The sequence below is a fragment of the Oryzias latipes genome, chromosome 7 (assembly GCF_053564925.1).
Source record: "Oryzias latipes strain Hd-rR chromosome 7, Olatipes_Hd-rR_3.1".
Lineage (NCBI taxonomy): Eukaryota > Metazoa > Chordata > Actinopteri > Beloniformes > Adrianichthyidae > Oryzias > Oryzias latipes.
In genome coordinates, this window is record NC_136243.1 from 34,443,371 (window position 1) to 34,462,141 (window position 18,771).

General features: G+C 43.0%; 1 protein-coding gene across 8 annotated transcripts in view; it reads right to left on the reverse strand.

Moving 5' to 3' along the window:
- Positions 1 to 18,771, reverse strand: part of hdac7a (histone deacetylase 7a) — a 58,280-nt gene that overhangs the window by 28,101 nt on the left and 11,408 nt on the right. For 3 of the 8 annotated variants that reach the window (XM_078949967.1, XM_011476705.4, XM_020704415.3), the window contains 2 exons: positions 16,045 to 16,109; positions 7,663 to 7,714 (listed from right to left, as the gene is read on the reverse strand). The gene's annotated coding sequence lies outside the window, so the exon portion shown is untranslated. Of the gene's footprint in view, positions 1 to 3,624; positions 3,741 to 7,662; positions 7,715 to 16,044; positions 16,110 to 17,094; positions 17,531 to 18,771 lie in introns of those variants that run through there. The other 5 variants (XM_011476704.4, XM_078949968.1, XM_020704416.3 and 2 more) reach the window with 5 other exon arrangements.

Sequence of the window (18,771 nt, forward strand, 5' to 3'; positions counted from 1 at the left end):
TAACAGAGAAGCGTGTTTTTTGGCTGTGGAACGCAACTGGAGAACCCCAAGAAAAGCACATGTTCACAGGAAAACATGCAAACTCAGACAGGAATTTAAACCAACATCAAGCTTCAACCTCTTCATCAAGTTTGCTGACGACACAACAGTCGCTGGCCAAGAAAGCCCAACAATGTCTCGACTTCCTGCACAAACTAGAGGGCTGGAGGGCCAGAGCTCCTCCCCCCATCATGCAGACCTTCTACAGTCGAGAGCATCCTGACCAGCTGCATCACCGCGTGGTACGGAGCCTGCACCGCGTCCTGCCGGAAGTCTCAGCAGGAGATTGTGACAGCACCTGAGAAGACCATCGTGTCCCTCTCACCGGCCCTCTCAGACATTTATCCGTCTCGCCTCACCCGCAAAGCCATCAGGATCGCAGGTGACCCCTCACACCCATCCCAGAGACACTTCAGCCTGCTGCCATTACTGTTACTTAGCACTGTAGTCACTTCAAACCATCTCATTGTCCCTTTTGCACTGACATATTTAGATTACTGTTGTTATTATTATTGTTATTTTTTTAGGGTGCTTGCACTGGGGGTTGAGAAAGAAGAAATGTAATCAGTGCTGTATATCATCATTTGACAATAAAGCCGACTTTGACTTGAACCAGAAACCCGCTTGCTGTGAGGCATCACCACCAAGCAGCCATAGCCGAGACTCTTCTAGTTCATCATCTGTAGTGTGCAGATAGACCATCATACCGGGGAACAAATGAGCTTTTTTATCTTTTTTACTAAGAAGTTTATCTAAACTTTTCTTTTATTACATCTAATGTTTAGGTTTTAGGGGGCATTAGGCCGATTTCAAACCGGGCTCCTTAAATTGTCAACGTCTTTGATTAATGATGCCTCCGCAAGCGTATATACGATTTCAAAAAATGTGTAGAAAAGGCGAGTTGCCATGTTGAATTTGTGTTGTGGTTTGTTCTTTGACCTTCAGCGGGCGAGCTGAGGCCGTCCAGAGTGTTTCTCCGCTGGACTCCTCTGAGTAAGTCGATCCTCTGACGTTAACAGATCCCTAAAGAAAGATATTATGTTACAGTTCATTACAACCCAACAATGTTGTCGCTCCAGCAAAATAGCTAATCTTGACCTTGCGGTTGAGATTTCGAGTTGATTTAATTTAAATAACCATTTTTTTCCTGAGCAAACAACGTCGGGATGGCATGTGCTGGAAAAACATACAAGGCATGCACAACCATGTGATGAAGACGTGTATATTTAGGCAACGGGTCTGTTTGGGAGCTCCGGGTAACGTGATACGCTTGTCTCCTGAAAGGCAACTTTCAGCAAAGTCCAGCAGCTTTTAGGAAGCAGAACATTTAAAACTTCATCAGCACCAAAAGTGAAATTCAAGTGCTCTTCCCTCCGCTGCAGAAAGTCATTGTCTGTAAGAAAACCTGAAACATTAATAACTGGTTTGAAACGTTTTATCAGCTAAATAAACAGAGTTTGGGCTTTTTTTTGACTGAGGTGAAGACATGCTTAAAGCTCAGGTTATGCCCTGCACACAAAAGCCTCTCAGTGTGTCTGAAGACTGCTGGATCAGGTGGGATTAAAAGCAGATTTGACTCTAAAATGCATCTTTCACTCTGGTCAAAATGCGTCAAACAGTGGGTTCCTCCCGACAAAGCCAAAAAGACAAACTAATATACTTGTGTGCCAGTGTGGGAGTGTGTTATTGTGAGCACAAAGGAGTGGCGGTGTGTCATTATGCAAATTGGCACAGGCTCAGAATGATACAGCCTGCTTGGTTGCACAGAACGTTGAGAATATGCTGATTTTTAGGCTGCTGTTAGCCCGTGTGTGTGTGTGTGTGCGTGTGTGTGTGTGTGTGTGTGTGCGTGTGTGGTTAAAAGTGGGATAAGAGGCACTCCCACATCTAGGAAACCAGGGTAATCCCCCCCCCGCCAATGCCTCCCTGCTCTTTTGTTTTATTTCAATCTTGGGTAGAGCTTAATCAGGACTGGTCTGACAGGTAAGACGAGGATATGCCAAAGTCTGTTCATCGCTGAAGTCGATCAAAAGGCTGATGTTTGAAAAAGTGAGAGAATTCTAGCTCAAAAACCATTTTAAAAAAAGAGGTGAAAAGACAAGAAAAGCAAGATGTTCAGCATTGCACGAGAGCCTGCTGACAAAGAAATGACAGCCCGGATAGTGCTGCTGGTTTGACACCCTCGCCACAAGTCAACAATCCACATAGCAGACGCCGGCGCTTTGTGTCTTCTCACATTTCCAAATATAGTTACGACTCGTTTGTATTCACGTCGCAGCTTTAAGACGCTGCTATTTTGACCAGAAAAAGGTGTCATTAGTTCACCGGTTAACCCATAAGAACCCACTGGGACATCAGAAAAACAACTGTGGACCGCTGGGTCTGTGGTTTATCCCACTTTATTTTCCCTTTTAGGAAACGTGGTTTCTTATGGGTTAAGTTGTGAAAAGACCTTAAATCCACATTAAAAAATGTCAGAGCAGCAGATCTTTGACACAGCAGAGAGTCCAGCTCATGTTTTCCGCCCCGCAAAGGCATTCTTGCACGAGCGTGCATGTGGATCTGACAAATGTGTGTCTGTGAGCTCATCTAATATAATCTGTGTGATTTATTTCCCAGTGCCAATCCTACTACGGCTGCAAGTCATTGTCTGATGGGAGCGTGGGCGAGGGCCGGATTGCGACATGTCGTTGGAGGTCCTTTCCAAAGAAACCTTCAAATGCAGAGACTGAACCTTCATAAGCCGGTGGAAGTGGCAAACCCACAGATGATCAAAGGGATAAGATCACAAGGAAACACCTTGCCGTGAAGAAACCGTCTGCTAAAGTGGTAATAAGAAACAAAACACAACACACAGCTGATGTGAAACAGACAAAATTTAGATCAAAACACTAAATAGCACTTTCTGATAATTTCAAATTCTTCCCATTTTTCACTTCCTTATTTAGCCAACAAAAATCTGAACTTTATGCTGAAAGTGCAAAACCTTCTTTTGTGCAACTGATGCAAACAAAGTCTGCACGTTTCAAACCAAAGAAACGGAGCAGCATTGATCCACAGAGGGATGAGTAAAGAAGTTCTCCTTATTTTGGAATTTAATATTGTAATCTACTTCAATGTATAGGAGGATTTTACACATTTTAGGCGACTCCACAAGACAAACATGAAGTTAGCAGTAATCCTAAATGTGCCCGACACACTCGTTTGGAGGTTTTTTGTTTTTGGTGGGTCACAGCGACAGAAGAAGGTTGATGTTTAACGTGCAATGAGTCCAGTTTCCGAAAGTCCAACTTTCCATAAACATCCAGGGAGAGAGTTGTCACACACCGACTTCACATCTCCCAAACACACAAAGAGCAGCAGCGGCAAACAACATAACCGAATGCAAAAGTAGTTTCCCGTAGTTCCAAGTCTGTGACACACACACACGGACGGACGCACAAACACACAGCTGGTGCACAGAAACCAGTGTGTGTGTGTGTGTGTGTGTGTGTGTGTTTGTGTGATGCAGCACGTTTCACCTCCATTTCTTCCGATAGGAACACACAGGAGCAGAAAGGGACAGATAAAGTCAAAGGCACATACCCGTGTTTGTCATGTAAATATCCGGCTGTGTGAAAACCCCTGTAGCACTTCTGCCTCACTCAGCTCACAGCAGGATCTATAATTAGACGGAGAACTCCACTCCCCTCCAGTCATCTTTTACAGCCGGCCACATCCTCTTTTCTTTTAACTCCTTCTCTTTCTCGCCCTCCTCTCTCCCTCTTTCTAGTCTGCCCTCGATAATCGTCTAAGTCCGACACCAAACTGTCGATTTTACGACTCTGTTCGCACCGCGGTCCCACGTCTCCTGGAGCAAAGTTGTTTCGATGAAGGTTTTTCCAACGTTAAAAACTTTTTATGGCCACACAAGCCCCGCCCCACCACAAGGACACTTTAAAGGTTTTCATCTGTGGCATCTCTAAGGTCCATCCTCATCCCCAGTGGAGGTAACCACGGTAACGGGGGGGCAGTCCGGTCGGCAGGAAGTTGATTTTATAAAAGCACAACAATGAGAGACCCGGGCTGGCTTCCTGTTTTAAAGCTCAGTTTAGACTCCCATTTCCTTCCCCGCTCTCTGGCGGCCGTTGTTGTGACGTTGCTGCCGCTGCGCCGTCGAGGCAGTTAAATCTCCGATCGCCGTCGCAGTGAGTCAACGCCATCGTCAGAAATTCCTCGGCTCTGGGACTGTAGGTGTTGTTAGAAAGCAGAGGGCTCCGGCGTTAATGAACCACTCTGATTATTGAACGACGGTGGCCTGAAGGCAACAACTGCACACCAAAGACACAACTCTGACAGGAACGTGGAAAACTACTCAGTAAACTATTGACAAACTAGTTAGGTCTGCTTTTAATTTATTCTAAATGCCTAAATGGTCTCCATAACAGCACTTCTAAAAGTCTAATTCAGGCGTTTTACTTTTTTTTTTTTTTAAACCAACTGCTATTAAAACATTTCCCCAAAATACGAAAGTCTTTTTAAAGCCACGTCATACAAATTATTTAAAAATGGAAAATTAGTCATTTCTTTTTAATAACGTCATAAAAATAAGACTTCCAAGTACTGATTATTTCAGAGAGGAGTCCTGCAAAGTGGCTCATAATCTGAATGAACAGGTTTTAACTCATGGATTAAAATTTATGGGTTTTTTTACGTTGCTTTTTCTGTCAGCTTAAAACAAAATGTGAGGTTTTCTCCTGAGAGAAGGACGTTAAGTTTCAGAATTACTCATAAAATAAGCAGGTTTCTCCACATTTGTTTACATTTACAGGTCTCAAAAAAACTGCAATCCTGATGGTTTATTGGAAAAATAAAATGTTGCCAAATGAGGCTTGCGTAACACAGGATCTCTATGAATAGTCTAAAAACAGCCGTTAGGATCACATGTTTCTCACCCTGAGCCCTCCAGCTCTCACAGCCCCCCCACCCCACCCAACAGAAAATGCCACAACTACCAGGAAATGCTAAACCCTGTTTTTCGCTCTGCGCTGATCCAGGCTGTGAAATGTTTTTCCCTCCTCTCATGCCAGAGTTTTCCTGAAACATCAGAACATTTTCAGGCTCAGTCTTGTACCAACTCCACATCCTTTCATTCCTGCCTGTCTCTTCCTTTTTTTTCCTCTCTCTCTCTCTTTCCCACAACCAGTTGCTCTTCTCTTCTGGCACACTCATCCCCTCTGCGACTCGTCTCATCTTTTCATTTTCCTCCCTCATCCTGAGGAATCCACAGCTGTCACTCCCATTCAATACCTCGTCTTCCCACAGCAGCTGGCCAGAATGGGGTCTGTGTGCACGTCTGTGCACGTGTCTGTGTGTGTGTGTGTGTTTACCTGTGTGGTCACACTAGGTGAAAGCGTTACGTGAGGAACCTAAAACATCCAGATGATGAGTGATGTCTCTAAAGAGAAACTGCTTAGTCTACATTTCTCATTGATTTGATGCAAGAAAAGAAAAACAGACTTTTTATTGTCTTGTGCTTTTGAGAATATTGTATAGATTTGATCAAAATAAAGCCACAGAACTCCGGTCTTTGGGATGACATTCGTCCAACTTTGGAATAATCTCATTATTGAAAAAGTAAAACCAAGTCACTTCCGATTCAAAAATAATTGGACAAATTCACTGTTTGTTTTTAAAGTTAAAGTTGAGTTCACACTCAGATCATCACGGATCTCTTTGTCTGCATCAGAATGGGGCGGAGCAGGGAGCTTGTGGCCCACACAGCATATTTTCTATGTCACAAAAACAATTTTATTTTTTTTTTAAACCGAGTCTTTTCATCTCCTCCTAAGTCACAATGATTTGAATGAAAAACTAAACTTTATTTACTTCATATTTGTCCTCCGTCATCAGAAAAATGCCACAAGAGCATGTCAAAAATCACCCTTTTTTTGTCTTTAAAGTCTCATTAAATGTGTGAAAATTGTTCTTCAGATTAGATCCTTCCCCTGGGGGGGCAGTAAGCTGCAGAACAGCCTCATTCAGGAACCATTTGGTGGATTAAACCCCCCCAATCCAATGTCTTACTACCAAGTGTCAAACTTTTCAGGCTTTGGATCCCATTTTTTGAGTCTTTGGTGTGGATTTGAGCCCCCGTCCTGGAGCAGACACTCTACCATTAGACCTCTGAGCTGACTGGATGGTTTTCCTAAACGTTCTTTGAGTAGATTTCTCCTCTTATAAGCTCCACTGTTCCTAAGATTTAGGAACACCAGCCCTTAAAGCCTGAAGTTTGAGACCTGGGATCAATACCTATATCTAATTTATTTTGAAATTTTGTGTTTTCAGAAGTTAAAAGGGTGAGAGAAGACCCGTTCTGCACCTTTAGGATTAAACATTAAAAAAATAAAAATAAAAGTTTACAATTATTTAGCCTTGGACGGCTACGTTTCTGATTAAGGTCTCAATTCCCTCCATGCGCACATGCAGGAATGGCTGATCTATTGTTTGTTTGCTTGTCAGTGTTATTCCAGTCAATCGAGGAAGCAGGAAGTGGATTCCTGTAAAACTGTGGTTCCTTCTGGAGAGCTCAGGATGAGGGCTGGATGTGAACAACTTTGGTGCTTCGATTGTTCAAAATGAGACTCTGGATCGTTTTTCTGTTCCACGTCGTTTCCCACAAGCCTCGGTGGTACCACGAATATTATCGGAATGAGAATAAAGAAGCTCAAATAATTCTAGAATTCAAATTCTACAGTCATTGCCGTAATGCTGAAAATGCTTCATACATTTGGTAAAACGATGCAAACCAAAAAAAGCTGCAATTCCCTTTGTAAACAAGAAAACTGATGTTGACACGTGCCTATGAGCAACCGTTTTCCATCCTGTGAAAATGAAACAGCTGCATTGTGGGAGTTTCCGAGGTACAACAAAGATAGATCAGTGGCCGAAGGCGGGAAAGTGTCTGCCCTCTCATCAAGTCTCACCGTTTTTAAATAAGTAAACCGGCCACAAAAACCAAACAACATCTAATCTAGGTGGCCGTCACACACCTGTCAGCCTTTTCACCGGAATCGAGTTGTGACCATCAGCATTTGCAGACACACAAACCTAAAATTGACCACAAAAAGGCGGCGTTCTGAGCTACAGCAGGCGCCACAATGTTCGCCGTGACGACACAAACAGCTGACAGACCAACAGCTGTGCTGAGGAGGCTGCGATCAGACTGCTGCGCTTTATTTTGAAACGGTTTGTCCAGCTGCGTTCCTGCCCAACATTCATCCAACCACAACAAGTTGGACGGCCGAACGGACATTGGTTTGAGTTTATCTCAGTTTCTGTGAAAACACCAGAATGAAAGCCTAGCTTATTTTCAGTTTTGCATTTTCTTCTCTTTGCATGAAATGTAGTTCAAGAAAGAAAAAACTGAAAGTCTTCTCCAGCACATCTTGAAGACCTTCACCGGGGCTGGACTCGCATCTTTGGGAAATAGGATGTATATATATACATGTATGTTTTGTGACTGGAAACTTTTCCAGATCTTCTGTGCTGTCTTTTTGATGAGTCAGCAAAAACAAGCAGAACTTAAAGAATTGTGAAACTGCAACGAGAGCAAAAGCTGCCATCTTGTTTTTGTTATTTTACCTGGTGGCGACACAAGTGATGACTCAGGGGTGACAATCTTCCTCTCTTGTGTCTGAGAAAGTAAAAAAAAAAGAAAAGACAAACTTAGGAAAAAACTAAATGAAGATAAAAAGAAAAAATACAAATTACAGTAAAATGATGAACAAAAATATTTGTGGTCACGGATAACAACCCATTATAAATGAATTTAACACACAAATCCTCGATTGACCCTTTTTTTCCTACCTATTCAGCATCACAAATGAGGTTTCTTATGGTCATCAAATCCTGTTTTGCAGCAGGTGGATTCCACCAGATCACATGCCGCCAAAGCCACTCGCATCCTTCACACCCCTTTCACACACTCAGACCCCACACAGACACGGCCTCCTCGTTCAGGAGCCTCACAGCTCTTTGTGTGTGTGAATGTTTGCACCAACCACCACCTCCAGGTGAGAGCAATGTGACACATTTTCTCTGGGATGTTTCAAATAGACACAAGAGGGAGGGAGGGAGGGAGGGAGGGGTATAAATAGAGGCGGTTAGCTGCTACAACTACAGTCAGGGAAATGCAAAGGCAGCCTCATTGACAAAACAAGTGCAGCACATACTGTGCAGGTAGCAGCAGTCTTCCCCCAATACAACTAGACTTGATACAACTTTTGGTTTAAAACCATTGAACTGAATCGTTGCAAAAATGAAAACAAGTGTTTTCTGGAACATAGTTCCTGCAGAAAGGCAGGAGTTCATTAGAAATTCACCTCTGAGTCGGGGCAGGACTGTTCTGTTGACCCGTAGCAACCCCGCCCCTCTCCCCGTCAACCATCTGTCCACTCACCTGTTAGCTTTCATGCACATTTAAATGGGGTATGAACATTTTCAAGACATAAAAAATAAATATTGCAAACTGTAGTAACTGATGTGTTTTTTTGTTGTCCCACATGAATGTCTCTGGTTTACGTCTGCATTTTCTGTGTGTGTGTGTGTGTGTGTGTGTGTGTGTGTGTGATGGACTGGTGATCCAGACCTCTTGCCTTATAATATCTAAAAGTTTAAAAACAGAATAAAGAACCACAGGAATGTTATTAGGCAAATCTTTTCTCAAAATAGTCGAACGGAGGAGGCAGGTGTGTCAAACCCATTCCTAAATTAGATTCTGTGAGTCAGATGGCGAGAGAAATGTCAGGCATCTTTTGAGAAGACAAAAGACATGTTATGCAACGCTCTGGAGGCTTCGTGTTAAAGAAAATAAAGCCTCATGTGCAGACAGACACACAAAAACCTTCTATAGAAAACATCTAAATCGCGTATCGGTGTCAGCAGCAGCTGCTGGATCCGTTTGTTGTGGGAAAATTTGATTTCAAAATGACAAATGAGAGCGGACGTGGAAGCCGTTCTTCAACTCTCCTGCAGCCATGTGGCGGTTCATTCAAAAAGAAGAAGCACCTGGATTCAGGTGAAGTAACACGGTAAACAGGAGCGGGGGGGGGGGGGGGGGGCTTTTTTTTATTGTTCCAACAGAAATGCGCATAAGAACAGCCTGGTTTTCAAAAACTTTCAGCACTTTAGGACCAAAAGGCGGCTTCTAAGTGAGCACAGCTCCTTCACCGCTGTTGTGATCATTTATTTCATTAACTCTGCAACGACAAGTTAGAAAAGGCTAAAGGCGTGCAACTGCAGAGAAAACGCACAAAAGTGATGTCCACGTTTTCCTGCACATCTGTTGAGCATCTGCCACTTTCACTAGACATCAAACACATTCTCCACATTGTCCCACACAGATAAAGCCTCCCAAACGCAGCTCATTTCAAAGGATGCCCCCTCTGTATCTGCAGACGCACTTCAGAAACTCAGCGCATCTCATCGTTCCAGACCATCAAACAACACAATCAACACGCCTGCTGCTTATGCCAATCCGCACTTGGTTTGCAATTTAAAAAAAGGGGAAATTACGTGACATAACCTCCATGATTTAGCATGTTATCTGTGGTGAAATTGAACCAGACATGACAGTGAAAGGCGGCCGAGACACGGATCGCTTGTGGTTGTGAGGAAAGCCTGTGGAGCAAAGATGGCAGCTGCAACAAAAAAAAAAAAAAAAAAGTGCAGAAAAGGTCTTACAGCTGATAAAAGAAACAGAAGGTACCTGCTTATCCTGCCTGCTTTCAATCAGCACTCCAGCCCGCTCACACTTCAAAGTCTGCGGTCATTTAATAAAGGTGTCCAGAGTTCTGTGCCCCCCCCCCCAGCTCCATTCACACTAAAATACTGCAATAACAAAATCAAAGCTGCACTTTTTCATGCAGCGTTTGAATATGACCTTTAACTGGGAGACTTTGCATTTCAACACCAGACCAAGAAGTGGGGAGGGGGAAGGGGGGGCGCTTCAGTTCTTGTTGTTCCTCCAGAGCATTTCTGATCCGAGGTGGACATGATGCTCCAAAAGCAATTACCAAAAAAAAAATGAGAAGGATCTCCTTATAGTTACGTTTTTTTCCTCCCCATCTTCAGCTTACTTTTTTTTTTTATTCATACCCTTTTGTTGGTAGAAGTTGACGCGCTCCATGAGAGAAAGTTCATGAATATGCACCGTCACACGCCGCAGAGTGCACGGACAACAAAGCAGGAGGACATTAACATTCCTGCACACGCCGACGGTCTGCTCAGAGACTCAGAGACTTCTCCAAAACCCACGCCGTCATCCATGCCACACCAAAAATATATAAATGAGGCTTAACGTAAAAAAAACTAAAAGTGAAATAAAAAGATGTTTTGTTTTTCTTTAGAAAACTATTTTAGCAAAATTCTCTCTTTTTTTATTTAAACGTGGTAAAAAGGGTGGCTGCTGAACAAACTTTAAAATAAAAAAATTATTTTCCTTTGTAGTAAAAAATGGTTTAAATGACGGCTGAGCGGCTGAAGGAGCTCTTCATATCACATTTAAAAGGTTGTTCTCCCTTTTGACTGATACTTTAAACATTTTACAGACATAAAAGTGTTGATTTTGTTTTGAGTATCTATGGTTTACAAATGTTTAAAGTTGAGGAGACAAAATGTCAAAAACTACTACAATCAATCAGCTGTTTTTGTACGACACGTTCCATCATAAAGACCCACTCCAATGAAAATACTGTTCCTAACATGTTTTGCTTATGATGAAAACTCAGATAAAAATTGCAGTTCTGAGTATTTCTTTATTCAAATCCTTGTGAATCAGGAGCAGATGAAAAAATGCTCCATTCTGATGCATCGACCTGCAGACACACAGATCCGTGAACGTCTTTGTTTTCCTGGTCTGAGCTGGAATCTGGATCTAAACTGGACGGATGGATGGGTCTGGTACTGCTAACCATTTTTGTCGCACTGTGATGTTAGGCTGGGGGTGTGAGGGGCTGTAAGCTAGCGGAGGAGAGACTGCAAACAGATGGATGATGAGGAATGGGGACGGGTTTATTCCACACCAACACACTATGACTAAGAGGTGAATTCCTAATGCTCTGCAGAAACTATGTCCTTGAAAACAACACCTCCCCTTTTGTTAGCATCTTATTTTACTAAGATGGAGGTCTTCCTTCCTCTAAACTGTGGTTTACAGAATTGTTCAATCTGAAAGTCAAAAGTAAACAGATCACTGGTGCAGTTTTGGAAAATGCATCTGCACTTTTGCCGTTGGTTATGATCTCACAGCAGCTTTAATCTATTTTTATTTTTTTTGAGTGTGTGTTGTGTTAAAACAGCTTATTGCACAGTTTTGCCGTCCTAAACGGCTTTTGTTGCTGTTGCTTTTGGCCTCGCAGATGTTTTATGTTGTGCGGTGGATTGTTGTTTTTCCCTTTTTCTTAGTTAAAAATTAGTTAAAAATTCAAAACTGGTCTCAACAGTTTTCTTTTACATTTCTGCCAATCAAATTACAAAAAAATCAATACATTTTTTTGCAATTTGGTTTGCACTTGCAAACGTGCGTCTGAAGAGCTTATGTCTCCAAGTAACCGTTTCTGAAAAGAAAGAAAAAACACAAAAAGCCAGAACAAGTCCTCCAACAAAAGGCCTACTGCAGACTCAAATTAAATAAACTCGTATTGTGTTGCTCTCCACCCCCGCAACACAAAGCTGTTGAAATGAGCCTGAAGCTGTAAACGTAAGTCCAGACAATTAATCACACGCGCACACAAACACACACACACAAAGACGCGCACGTGAGGCTGAGAGTCTAGCCAGTCGACGGGAGATCCTGTTACATCCTCGCCCACAACAAGTCATCCGATCCGAGGTCGGTGTCAGTCCCCCCAGTGATCTGGATGAATGCGAGTTGAGTCACTGCTCTGCGCTGCACTTCAGGTCCAACAATATCAGAACACAATGAGGAGTTCATTTAGCAAAAGCTGCAATTAAGCCCAGAAAGATTCACGAGTCCTCCACCCATCCTCACTGGAGAAAAGGAGCATCTCTGACACAATCCGGACGTCCTTCAAACCTTCAACCACCAGCTACAGAAAAGATGAGAGCTGACCTGCAGTCAGAATCACCACCTTCAGAGAAAAAAAGAAAATAAATCATATACTTAAACGAAAACAAATGCTCAGCCAGAAGAAGAGGGTGTGGCACGACTGAAAACTCCCAGAAAAAAAACTAATCTAAAAGCCCACAGTCATAATCCCATCAACTTCAGTACATTTCTGTGGGATTAAGTGCAGCAGGAGGAGCAAAAGGAGCCGTTTTTCAGGGTGGTGTTCTGCAGCGGGAGGCCAATAACGGCCGACTTTCCCAGCTGACCACAGCGAGAAGCTGCAAGCTTAAAAAGGTTAAGGCAACATAAATTGATTTGACACACTAATAAAACGTTACGGACAGAGTTACCTCCAGCCACACCGCATTCACACCGTCAGACGGCAAAGGAGCACGTCACAAAAAAGAAAAAATACAAAGCAGAACAAAAGACACAACTGACAGAAAGCAGACTACAACACACACACACACAGAGCCCTGTGGGGCCCCTCTGAGAGTATTATATAACATTACCCCTGACATATCAAGTGATTTCATGCACCTAGAGGCAGGACAATTGAGCCATTTGTTCAGCGAGGCAAAAATAGCTCCTTCTCAATGCAGTCTACAATTACTAGCAGTACTAGCTGAACTGTAAGGAAGCTGCTTCCACAGTAACACCCCAATATATCCACAAAAGCCAACCATCAGTCAGGAAAACTAACTTTAAAAAAGGGCGGGGGCGCCGCTGCAGGTATTTATGATCTTCCTCCTGTTTGGGAACAAAAGAAGTTCCAGAACCGCTGAACTGTCGGAAAGATGAAGCAGGAAAACACACATTTAAACTCACGTTTAGAGTCACTGAACCAGTTTGGGTTTTGTGAGCCCCGACAAATGTTTGCACCCAAGTGTGAGTACGAGGTCGGGGTGGATTTTCAGTTTGTCCTGCTGTAATGTGGCGGCTAGAAACTGGTTTCAAAAAGAGGCCAACAATGATCAGCTGACCTAAGTATTTGGAAACCTCAACCAGGAAGATGATAGGAGATCTGCCCCGATGCTTTTACGGTCATACCTGTTACCTATTGTTTTCACTGCTCTGTGAACCAGAGAAGAACACATAAGAACAAACAAAGGAAAGACAAAGAGGGAAAATCTCAAACATTATGTAAGAGATCACGAAGACAAGAGTTTTTTTAAGTTATATAATTCTTAGAAAGTTTTCTGTCTAAGTATCAAATGATAAAGCTTTAGTGTTTAAGGAGTCGAGGAACTTTACTACCAAAACTGCCTGACTGGTCTCCGGTAGGAAGCTTAGGAGATGCCACCACTGATGAAGACTACGTGACGGAAACCCTCGTCTTCGTTCTGTGTTGCAGGAAAACTAAAGGTATGTATTTTTGTAGAACAAAGCAGCTTCAGAAAGTCTTGTCCTGCGGCTCCTCTAGAAACAGACCCATGATGCCACGCGCTTAACCCTGAACGCCAAAAGGAGATTTTTTCCAAATTAGAATTTATCTGCCGTAGACTCCTTTAAAAGCTGCTGCTTTCGACGTTTCTTTCCTTCTCCGCATTTTTTCTGTAACGCAGTCATGTGCTGATCAGAGAAACCAATTCTTCCTTTTTCTGAGGGGCCCATGAAGCACACGCAAACAATGCATGTGGCGGCTGCTTCAGTCAGAAATTAGGCTTCACATCCCAACCGTTTTGAGGAAACTTTTTCCTCGAAGCCTCTTTAAGGCCAGATAAAAGCAAAATCTGTATTTCAGACTTGAAAAACAGCCTCACAAGAAGTGCTTTTTTATTCCAAAGCGTTTATCAGTAAAACAAAGTTCTTCCATCCATCCACGCATCTTCTGAACCCACTAAGCCCTGTTAGAGAGTTGCTGGAGCCTATCCCAGCTACTGTTGGGCAACGGCACAAAAACAATGGTGGTCTTAAGGAATAATAAACATTTAAAAAATATGCAAAGGGAATCAAAAAACAAAATCCCAAACCAATAGTTTTCAATAATCTTACAAACGATATAACAAAGTCATACAAAAATAAAGGGAGTAAAAGTTTTTGAGAAGAAGGAACTTATTTTAAAATATATAGAAATGTAGTTTTTTTAGTTAGTTAAAAAAAATATCAAGGATGCATTTTTTTCCAGAGGAACAAATCCACATCAGCTCATGTAGGATGTGATCAGAATGATGCTTCTGTAGCTTCCGTAGGCCGGGAGCATCAACAATCTTCCCGTGGCATCAGGTCTGAAAGAGTTTCGGGATCGTTCTCCCTTCAAGTTCAGTTTTCTGGATCATGCAGACGGCTGGGTTTGTCTCACCTGTTCCCTTTGCTCTCGCACTAACATGCACTTCTAGATTTGCTTCTTCCTTTTGGTTCAGAGAATAGAGGAAGCGTGTAACTGAGGAAAAAAAGCTGTAACATTTAGAGGTCTTTTGTGCATTTGTTGTTAAGCTGGAAATGAACTGATGTCCGCCTCGGTGGTCTTTTCCAAAGCAGAAATAACTTTGTTACCTCCTGAATGGGCCAGTAACAGAGGAGTGGAGAATAAAACCATCAACCTACTCAGAAAAGAAGATTGAGCTGGAGAAACGTCTGAGCATCTGCCTCAGAGTGCCACATAAGTTAGCCGGTTAGCGTCGCTCGCCATCAGAGGCGTGTGCTTCAGTTGTGGTGGAGACGCACGTGGGTTTGAGGGCGAGACAGCGGTGAGGAGCAGCGATTCCAGAAAAGACATAGGTGAGATGCGCTGGCCTACGCGATCGACGCATGTAACCGGACTCTGCCGCCACGGCCGTGACCTCACCGGCTTTTTCCACAAAGACACACAATAAGCACACAGCAAACAGCACAATCAGCAGAGCCTGGCACTGCTGGAAACCGGCTTCCATTCAGTCAGGCGCTGTAATCCCAGATCACGCAGGCAAGCTTCCCGCCACAGAAGGCTAATCTGAAGTTACACAGTCACGGAGCAGCAGCACCACAATATTTTCAAGACTCTTCATTGACAAACACTCTCCATGAAGCCAACAACCTGAGATCCTGCTGCTAACAATTACATTATCAACAGTAGAAAGTCAGATTGGATTCAGTGGAACTTTTCTCTTCTACTTTAGGTCTAAAGAAAATGCGCCTTTTTTCCAGGTGAGTCAGTCCGGTTTCTGTGCCTTCGAATTCCTCTGGAAACAAAAAGGTCAGAGTTTTGCTTATGCAACACAAACCTGTCAAAACAAAAACCAGATGCGTATCATCCAAGTTAGTGTTGGGTTTCTTATAGTATCGATACTTAAAATCCGGGCTCTCAATGTGTAAAATCACACTGAGAGCCTAAAATGAATCAGAATTCATATTTTATTAAAAACCAGCTGATTAACTTGAGATAACGTTTATTTTTAAACTGAAGGAAATGAACTGCGTTTACAAAATTCCCGTTTCCACCTTCTTACATGGCGTGTTGCACTAATTTAAAGTCAACTTGCTAAACCAGCAGACCCACAGCAGCGCTAAACATGAAATACCACTTGAGGTAATTTTAACTTTCACACGTCTGAATCTGCGTGGCCTGTGGCAAAGCTGGGACCTGCATACATTAGCTGGGCCTACACCTGTTTGGGGCTCTGCTGCCGTTCCCGCAGACGCAAAGCGCTGAGGTCACTGCACTGGAAAACATGCTGTCACCCAAACTGTAAAAGATGTGAGCGGGAACTGGAAAAAGAGAACTCAGCGAGGAAGATGGTGTGGAGTCCTGAGAGCTCCACTGAAGACTGGCAACATTTTTTTCCACTTCGGTGCCGAAGGCTGCGGCCTTCCTCGGAGGGCTTTAAACAAAACTCCAGCAGCCCACAACACAACCACTTATTAAGTTCGACTCCCTAATTACTTGGCGTGTTTTCCGTAGAGGTTGAAAGGCTAACCTGTCACTGGATGAAGAACGGCGTCCCGTCTGTTTTCATGCAGCTCCCACAGGGCCCGACTCCATCTGCAGACACAAACAGATTCAGATTGGTCTTAGATTCTAGGTGCTCTTAAGGAAAATCCTGCAGAACAGTTCCAGCAGGTTAGCATCCAAAAAGCTCTGGTCTTTTCTGCCCCCTCCACAGGGAACACGCTACAAAAAAACTGGAAATTAAAAGAACTCATTCCTCTGAATATTTTTAAATCCAGGCTGAGAAAGAAACTTTAAACTCGACCTGTTTTACATAAGCTCTCATTTTTATTTATTTTCTGTTTTAAATGTTTAATTTTTTGTTGTAAATGTAATTTATTGTTTCCTCCTAGCCAGGACTCCCTTGAAAAACAGATTCTTAAAATCTCGATGGGAGATTTCCTGGGTAAATAAAGGTTAAATTATAAAAAAACATAATTAAAAAAATGACCTAAATGTCCTTGGAGGTTCTTAGGACTTCTGACCACCTGATGCCGGCAGCAGCATGTGATGGAGGAGGCCCAACATTTAACCCCTAGAGATAGAGACCACACAGAGGATCCACAGGATCCCATGTTCAGACCAGGATAACCCTTAGCAAAAAGTAGAATACTTGAAGTTTATTTTTTCAAGTACACTTTAGTATATGTACTCTATGCTATAGACCATAAAAACCTATGACTGAATATATTTCTGCAGACTAAATTGGAACATTTTAAGTTTACAATATATAGTAAATAAAAAGTAAACTTCAAGAATACTACTGCACTAAAGTATGGACACTTAAATAGACTACTTTTAAGGGAGTAAACAAAGAGGATAACCTTAAGAGCCTCAAACAAACTAAAAAACCACGAAATCTACAAGTTATCCTTTTTGCTTTAATCCGGTGCGCGCGCGAGATAAGCAGCAAAGCAAACACCTGCGCAGGTATGAAACACCACATCCGCTGCCCTGTAACCCCCCTCCCGGACAAAGAGCTGAACTTTAAAGAACTGCCTCGGCTCCCATTGAACTCCCTCCACCCAGAGCGTCCTACCATGGATGACGAGTCAGAAAGGCTCCAAACGCCGGAGAATAATCCAGCAACGCGGCGGCGGAGGTCGGGCCACACAACAAAAGTCCGATGTGCATGGACCGGAGGGAACCGGAAAACAAACGCGAGAAAACAGTTAACGGGAGATGATGGCAGCTCCGCAGCTGTCAGTGGAGCCAGAGCACAAGAGGAGGAACTGAGAAGTCACTTCACGGACGCAAGTTGCAGAGAAGAAAAAGCCCGCCCCCCTCCGAGCGCTGCGCCCTCCCCTCCGCCCCCCTGCTGACAGAAATAGCAAGCAAGGCGGGTCCCACCTAAAATAGCCCGGAGTCGACACGGACCGGTGGGACCATTGTTTAACCCGCACCCCGTTTGCGGGGCCCGGTGCAGCGCGCTCTGCGCTTTGCGCCGGTGTTTACGCACGGAGCTCTGCGCTTCTGGTGCAGTTTGCGCTGCGCATGAGTTTGTGGGGAACTGCGCTGGCTCCACCTGCTGTCACAACAGCGGAGAGGAGTGATGAGCTGCTGCTTTCAGTGGAAGTTTCTTCTTTTCATTCACTGTTTTCATCCATTTTCATTATTTTGATTTGGAATAAAAAAAAAAAACACTTTCGGCTGAACCCGAACAGTGGTCTCACGCGCTGCCTGATTCAACGTTATATAATGGTGCAGGGCTTTGATTGAAGAGCAAACTGATAGTCAGACTCTGGTTGATGCTGCGTAATCTGCATCTTTTTTAAAGCGCTTCTGCGTAAAACAGCCAACCAAAAAAATCCTCTCATTTATAACTTCCATTGTTCTGCATGTTTGGAACTAACCTGTCATTTGCAAACAGAGCGGCCTTATGTAAGGTCACCACAAAGAATTATATAAGGCTTTGTCTAACCAAACCAACAAGTGCACTTAACTGCCGGATCGATGCTTTAAAGCCCGCCCTGCTGCCATGGGACGTGGAGCCATTCAGGAGAGCTGCTTCTTTTGTGTAGAACATAAAACTTCACAGATCACTCTGAAGGAATGCCATAACGGGGAACAAAGGCTGGGAAACGGTTCAGAGAGGAAACCTGAACTGTATTTTTAGGTCCCTGAGAGAAGAAAAAGCAAAAAAAAAAAAAAAAAGCTTCATCTGAAAGGACCTTCGTGGGGAAATGGCTGGAATAGTTTCTGTCGGGCTGCAACAACCTCATGAATCACTCAGCTGATTGTGCAAACTTTTTTACACACTTCTGCTTTTTAGATTCACCACATTTGAGGATGGGGTGCAACTCCAATATTCAGGACTGAAATAATCTATTTGACTAAATGTAAATACACAAACTCATTATTTTACATTTCACAAAGAGAAGCTACTCCAGGTGTTGCTGAAGCTCAATTTTAAGAGAAAAACTGTTAGCTAAGGTTGAGGAAACGTGAACTCCAGCAGAAATGTTCAAAAATGTTGTATGGTGATATAAAAAAAGGAAAGAAAAAAAATCATTTATTGTCAGAAAGCAACATTTTTGAAGCTTTTTTCAGAAAAATAGTTTTATTTTTTTGAAGAAAATTGGTAGAGTCTAGCTATGAATAACGAATTTTCACTTAAATTGCTAATTCATGCATGCTTGCACAAATAATAAGTAAATAATGAGAGGCCTGCAGAAGCTTTACCTTCTCTGAAGCCAAGTATCAACAAGTGTTCTAA